General features: G+C 34.6%; 1 pseudogene; it reads right to left on the bottom strand.

Moving 5' to 3' along the window:
- Positions 1 to 405: 405 nt before the first annotated feature.
- Positions 406 to 3746, bottom strand: LOC149253881 (uncharacterized; annotated as a pseudogene).
- Positions 3747 to 8035: the final 4289 nt, after the last annotated feature.

Below are 8035 nucleotides of genomic sequence, written 5' to 3'. Positions count from 1 at the left end.
CAAAATATAATATTAAAATTATTTTTAACAAATTTAATAATAAAAAAAAATACAATTTCAATAATAAAATTATAAATTTTAATTAAAAAAATAAACTTACAATTTCAAACCATGTAATAATCTAATTATAATTCATCAAATATATAGTAACCTAAAAAGAACATTACATATTTAAAAAATGTATTTTATTTAAAATATATATATATATATATATATAAATATTAAAATAATAATTTTCATTATTCAAAATATAATATTAAAATTATTTTTAACAAATTTACTAATAAAAAAATACAATTTCAATAATAAAATTATAAATTTTAATTAAAAAAATAAACTTACAATTTCAAACCATGTAATAATCTAATTATAATTCATCAAATATAAAGTAACTAATACTGTAGATATTTGAAAGATTTCAGAATGAATTCCTAATTACCTGTATGTATTTAATGTGAATTTACAGAGTGAAAACCAATGGACAGGATCAAAATCCCCGATGAATTCTGCATAACAGACCATTCTCCCCACCTATCTTGAATAATAATACAAATTGTTCTTACTTGAATTCTTCTTCGTCAGATAGCAAGTCATTTAAAACCCCATCGTCCATCCTGGCCGAGGCCTGCTTCACCCACTTCACCAAATCCTCTGCATCTTGGTTCACCTTCTGTTCTTCCTTCACAGCTTTCTTGAGCTGCTTCCGCTGGCTTTTCAATGAAAAAGTACTCAAATCCGTCAGAATCTCATTGTCAGACAGCGATTCCAGCTCGTCCTTCGGCCTGTCCCTGTTCCTATTCCGAACCCTCGTTTTCGACTTCTCAGAAACGGCAACAGCCGTGAGTTCACCGTCGCCAATATGGGAATCAGATTTCTTCATTTTACTGGAACCTGACGATCTCTGGGAGCTCAAGCTTCTCAAAAGCTTCTTAGGAGACCAGCAGAAACAAGCCCTCGGAGGAGAAGGCGACAATGAGCACGATCTCCGAGAGCGCACAGACGACGCCGACGCCATGAACGTTTCTTGAAATCTTCTCAGGAGGTCTCGAGTTCGAATTCCCCCGAGGCGAAGATACAACAAACATGCTACGCCCCTCGCTGATGGGGCTCGAGTTCGAATCCCTCGGCGACTCTGCGGAGGACGATGGATTATTTCCAGGCAATTGAGCCTCTGCCGATTCCGACAGACGGCTGTGACGTCCTTCTAGACTTCGAAGAGGACCCGGAGGTCTGACGTTCGAAACCGATGCCTTGAGCTTTTCGTACCTGCTTTCCAGCTCTGGGTCGAAGCCATGACTCGCAGAGCCTCGGCCTCTGATTCAATTGGTGGTGATTTGAACCAAATGTTCGTCAAGGAACTGAGATAAGGGTTCTTCCACTGCATTTTATTGCTCTGAATCTGAAGAAGAAGAACAGGAGAAAGAAAAAATGGGGCATTCGACAATGATGGATTGTCTGCCTGTGCCGAGTCGGCGACCATTTCTCGCGAGTGCCACTCATTTCAAAATCTACGGATCCCCTGTCGCTTTTTAAAGGAAAAATCCCTGTCGCTTTTTAAAGGAAAAATAAATGTAGTGGGACTTTTTGAATGGTTTTTCTTGTGAAAATTTGGCAGTAATTTATTGGAATCCGCAAGTTTGATAGCGAGTTTCTGCACAATCAAAGCGTCCTAGGGGTTTTTCAGGGTGCTGAATTCAAATATGCAATTAAAAGACCATTTTAACTACAACAAATCAAGATTTAACCTCAATTTCTTACGCCGGATTTCGTCACCAGAATCTCCAAAAAATAGCATTATAGACCACTCTTAAATAAATGATCTGAAATTAATTAAACGCGATTTTTCCTTTTTATAATATTATAATAATTAAATGCGATTTTCCATTTTTAAAATATAATAATTAAATATGTTGAAGCATCGGATGCCCGTGAAGCGTGGGCGTCGGGCGGTGCCGGAAAGATGCTTTTGGTGACCGTTTGAAGAATAATGTTAAAAGCACATTAAACGTCCCATCTCATATCAATAATCTACACTCTCCTATGTCATGCTTATGAGCATCATTCACACCATTGGTGTTGGTAGGTTGCGTATAAATTCAAACTCTTCTCAAATTTATAATTAATGATCATTATTTACATTTCAAAAAAGATAAAGGTATAAAAAATTTGTGTGGGTCCAATTTTAGTTTATTTTCTTAAAAGTGAATTATCACATTGCATTAGTATATTCATGATTATAATTAGATTCATGATTATGTCCTGTATTTTTTTATGTTTGCAAAAGTATAGAGAGTCTTATTTTGAGGGTTATTATTAGAGATTTTTTTTTTTAAGTTGAGCGAGATTATATCTTTATATAATATATCATTTTAATGGAGAAGCAAAATTGAACCAGTAACTTCATATCACAGAGTATTTGAACAAACCCAAGTAACTTCATACTACAGATTATCTGAACAAACCCAATCGTCGTTGCTAAACAAGTTCCAAAAAATGTAATATATATCTATATATATATATATATATATATATATATAGATATATATATAATTTTCTTAATATATATTTTTAATCAATTTAGTTTAAAATTTGTTAAAATGATATATTTAATTTATATAGTTTATACCATTTAAACATCTCAATAATTTTTCAAAGTACTAAATTTAAGTGTATTTTCAAAACTACAATTTAAATATTAAAAATTACAATGTCATCCAAATTTATATAATCATATTCAATATAAATATCCAAATTTATATACTCATATTCAATATAAATATTAAAACTTACAATGTCACGAAAAAAATATCATTATATTGTAATTTTTTTTTTTTTTTTCAGAGAGAAAATCATCATGGATTATATTAAGAGAATATAAAGTTCTGAATACATACAAGACCGTCCCACCCTGGAACAAAATTCAGATAGGTCGAAACAGCAGATTATACAGATACTTCCACAAAAAATATGACTGTCCAGATAGCTTACAGATATTCCTTCTTTAGAAGCATTATATAACACCATCCAAAAAGCATAGAGATAGTTTCAAAAGAGAAAACATCCACAAAAAAACCGAGAAACCGATGATGGCCATATAAACAGAAACCATGGCCGGAGATTTATCCGGCAGGGTCAAGATATGCCGATATGTGAACCAGGATAGAGGCAAGGGGCACCCTGGAATCTTGAAAGATATGAGCATTCCTCCATTTCCACAAAAACCAGCATGTAAGGATGAATAAAGATCGCCAAGATGGACGTTGTTCGCTCCACCATTTGAAGCCTTCCTGTACAGATGAGAAAAACCGGTGAGGAAAACCATAAGACAAAGACAGTTCATACCAGATTTGAGAAGTTGAAGCACATTGAAAGAACATGTGAGCATTTGATTCAGCCGCAAACTGACACATTGGACATCTGCCCGGACCCTGCCATCCCTTCCTTTGGAGGACCTCCCATGTGAGATTCCTGTTAGAAAAGACCAACCATGAAAATAATATCATTTTGAGCGGACAAGACGCTTTCCAAAATCTGGGAGGAAAGATCGGAACGGAGAGCGACGGAAGGCCTGATGACATTGCTGCATATAAGTCCTTGACACGAATAGGCTGTGTAGAATTCTGCAGAGACCACGCCAACACATCCCTTGAGCCCGATCGCTTGATTCCTTTGCCTGTAAGATTTTGAACAGCCGACAACCAAATGGGACGCAGAGAAAGAGGCAATGATAAGTCGTCCCCGTCCATCCATAAAAAATATGGAATGACATTGCATTAAATATGGAAGAATATAGCATGGATTCTTGTTTCTAAAGTAAGTAGCTTTTGTTTTGTATTTCTATTGTAAAATAAAGTTAATTTAAAAATAGTTATCAATTTATTATAATTATATATAGAGAAATTACAATGTTATCCAAATTTATATAGTCATATTCAATATAAATATCCAAATTTATATAGTCATATTCAATATAAATATTAAAACTTACAATGTCACCAAAAAAAAATATCATTATATTATAAAAATATGCAACAATTAAATTACTTCCATAAAAAATATGGAATGACATTGCATTAAATATGGAAGAATATAACATGGATTCTTGTTTTTAAAGTAAGTAGCTTTTGTTTTGTATTTCTATACTAAAATAAAATTAGTTTAAGTTGTTATTAACTTGTCACAGTCATATATAGATTATATCAAGAATTCTTCTCTTAAAGATAATGGGTTATTGTTTTGTATTTCTATTTTAAAATTTAAAAATGGTTATTAATTTGTCATAATTAATTATAATATAATTAATTTAAAAATGGTTATTAATTGTTCTAATTATATATAGAGAAATTAAAATATGCCAAATAAAAACAGTAAATTAATATATATCTTTTTAACTTCTAATTTATAATTATTGAAAGTATCAGATTTCTTCAAGTTTTTTATCAACTAGTATGTATTTATGTTGATTGTAGTTTTATGATCTATTAAAAGGAATCCAAATTTAGGATATAAACTTTTTATCATATAAAATGGATATAAGTTGGTTGTAGTTTCTTTAAATTACATTTTTTTTATTATTATTAAATTATCTATATTTGAATTACAAGAATTTCTACCTAAGAACGTGCACTCTGCCCTGTAGTGACTGTTGCGTTGAACCTCATCCCTACTTTGCGTCAAACTAGCTTGATGGCCCCTCTAGAGGCTGCGTCAAAGGGGTGTCAACCCCCTCCCCCGCCATCACCACATCCAGCTGCCCTCAATTTCTTGAATCTCATCCCTTTGCTCGGACCACCCCTAGGAGTGCCCTTTAGTTTCCAAGTTCGTTAAAAGGTTAGATTTAATCCCTGTGATAGATCTGCCTCCCACCATCACACACAAACCAACTACATCTCTTGCAGAGCAAGGATTGGTTGGGCAATTTATGGGGCTTTGGTCGTCACCAAACACTGTGCAAAAATGGATTGAGCGCAACTAAACCCCAAAAATACAAGGGCAAATTTCGATCAGCTTTTGTGGAAGAGGATATTTTGCCTTCTACTTTGAATCTAAGAGGATCAAGCCCTAATCTTTAGGAATGGACCATACTTGATGGATTCAAGATGGATTTATTTAAACTGATGGACTACAGACTTTGATCTTGAGATCGACATCCCCATTGCAATCATGGTATGGGTGTGACTTCCCCATCTTCCTCTACACCACTGGGAAGATGAATCGGTAAGAGCCATATATAATGCAATTGGGAATACATCGATTGAAGTGAACCAAATGAGAACCTTCATGCATACACAATGATCTGTGTAGAAGTTGATCTAGCTAAAGGACTACCATAATTAATGAAGACAAAGCTTCGTAGTTGGACACATATTCAATAGCTTGACTATGAGTAACTACCATTCAAATATAAGGTATGTCATGAATATGGACATTTTTCTAATAGATTCTCAAAGCACTTAGCAGAGGAAACACAAGAAGTACAATAAGCACCTTAGGAAATAGTAAAGCTTAAAAACCCCAATAATCCAAACAAATCCTCTAAAAATTATGTGCATCCTCATGCAAGATCTTCTCCTTTTGCACCCCCAACTTCCAATGTCAACCCTTTTCCTCTAGCTAGGACATCACAACCCTCTTCCTCCAACTCTTTTGGATCATTAACCAATATACTCGTCGATCCAGATCTATATCACCCCTCAGCCACCACCCCCGAGGATGATGATGAAGAAGTTTTCAAAGATCCTCATGCCATGTCTCAACCCCTCCCCAATGCCTTGGCCTCTCCCCTATTAGCTAACCCACATGAATTTGACCATGCCCTCAAAGACTCCATCCCCTCCTTGGCATCTTCCTTTGCAAGGATCTTAACTAGAACCAAAGCCAAAGAGGCTCAAGCTCCACTAGAAGCACTTCATAAGAAATACGGGATGAAATCTAACAAACAAGCTCGAGATGAAGTTGCACAAAAAAACATGGCAATGCGTGTACAAAAACTAATGGAAACATATCTAGATAAAGGGCCATTGCTGAAGGAAAACTAGACCCGGGCAGGGAGAGGTAAGGGCTCTGCGACCCCCTCACAAGGTAAATAATGAACCTGGTCTCCCGAAACTGCAGAGGCCTCGTGCATGCATCCAAAGTCAATGCAATAAAAGACTTAATCAAATCATAAGACCCCGCAGTTATACTTCTCCAAGAGACCAACGTTACTGAGGAGGAAATATCGTCAATAACCAAGATGACCAGGAACTACAAAGAAACAATAATCAACACAAGAGGGGAATCATGAGGCATGTGTACCATATGGAATAAAAAAATCATGGATATTCAAAGAATACACAGAGATCAACATTGACTCAAGACATATCTTCACAAAAAATAAAATGGGATTGCTCTTATAGTATACAATATATATGATTCATCCCTTTATAGAGACAAAGAACAAAGTTGGATTTCATTAGAAAGCAATTAATAATATGAAGGATATTAATATGTAATATTAGGAGGTGATCTCAATCTAGCTATGAATGTTGAAGAAAAATGAGGTGGCTCTTTCTTCTAGATCCAATTAGATACAAGCTTGAGGAAAAAATGATTGAGCATAGTTTAATGGATGCTAAGCCAAAAAATTGAAAACACACATGTAGTAACAAAAATATAGGCTCAGGCAACAAAAAATAAATATTGGATCACTTTATAAGCCACACTAGTCTCATCACAGGTGCTAGAACAACAACTTACAAAATTCTCCCAATAACATCATCAAAAAACATACCCATCACCTTAAATCTGGGAGAAAGTACCAATATTGGACCACTTCCCTTTCAATACAATCCTCTTTGGTCCACCAATGAGGATGCCAATATATTAATTTAACACGCTTGGCGCAAGTCCAGAGTCAATGGCTCCCCCAACTTTGTTGGGAGACAAAATTGAAATTGGTTAAAAATGCACTGAAAAGATGGGTAAAATCAAACTATAGAGAGCCAGACCAGGAGAAAAATGACCTTAAGAAAGAATTAGTTAAAGTGCAGGAAAGGATGGAGAGTGAGCATGAAACAATAGATCTTCAAAACAAACAAAATGATCTCTATTGGAAATTATACCAATTAAACAAAAAAGAGGAGGAAAGCAACTCAAATCCATAAGTCTCTGGATTTAAGTTGGTTATAAGAACACAACTTTCTTCCATAACCAAGAAAAATTCAGAAGGAACAAGAATCGAGTAGATTAGATATTTGGAGAAGGAAACATTTTAATAGAATGGAAAGACGTGATAAAGAAATAAGCATATCTACACTTCAAAATATTGTTGACAACGGATCCAAAGCCTGACAACTTCAAAGGAATTCTTAGGACGATTCCAAAAATGGTTTCTAAAGAAGCCAATACAACTTTGACAAAGTTAGTGGAAAAAGTACCGGGGCTAGATCAATTTACCATAGCCTTATTATTAACAAATATCTTCTTAAGATGATTCAATGGGTTCAGAAGAAGCACAAAGTAGGAGACAGCACCAATTTGACCTTCCTAGTCTTAATACCCAAAGAAATAAAGCCAACTAACTTCAATAGATTTCAACTTATCTCTTTGTGCAATTCTTCATATAAAATCTGATCCAAAATTCTGGAAAATCGACTCAAAATTCTTCTCACGTGGTTGATTTTTGAAAACCAAGGTGTTTTCCTTCAGAAAAGACAAATTGTTAAAATTATTATCCTAGTACATGAAGCCATCCATTCCATATTCTCCATAGAAGAAGAAGTCTTCATTCTCAAGATTGACATGGAAAACACTTTCGACAGAGTAAGGCACTATCTTTATGTTGTTTTATAAAAGTTTGGTTTTTCTAATGAATTTGTTGATCTCATCAAAGCTTGCATTCAGAACCCTTGGATGGAATACTAGGGAAATTCTTTTAGAGCACTCAGGGAATAAGACAAGGATGTCCCCTATCATCCTTCCTATACATTATTATGGTAGAATCTCTCAGCAAGAAACTGGAGAATGGTAGATAAAATGGGTTGAATACTGGAAT

Source organism: Pinus tabuliformis, chromosome 7 (assembly GCF_031772625.1).
Source record: "Pinus tabuliformis cultivar Carrire ecotype Pingquan chromosome 7, CPIR1, whole genome shotgun sequence".
NCBI classification, from domain to species: domain Eukaryota; kingdom Viridiplantae; phylum Streptophyta; class Pinopsida; order Pinales; family Pinaceae; genus Pinus; species Pinus tabuliformis.
The sequence above is the reverse complement of the archived record's forward strand: the minus strand, read 5'-3'. Positions and strand labels throughout refer to the sequence as shown.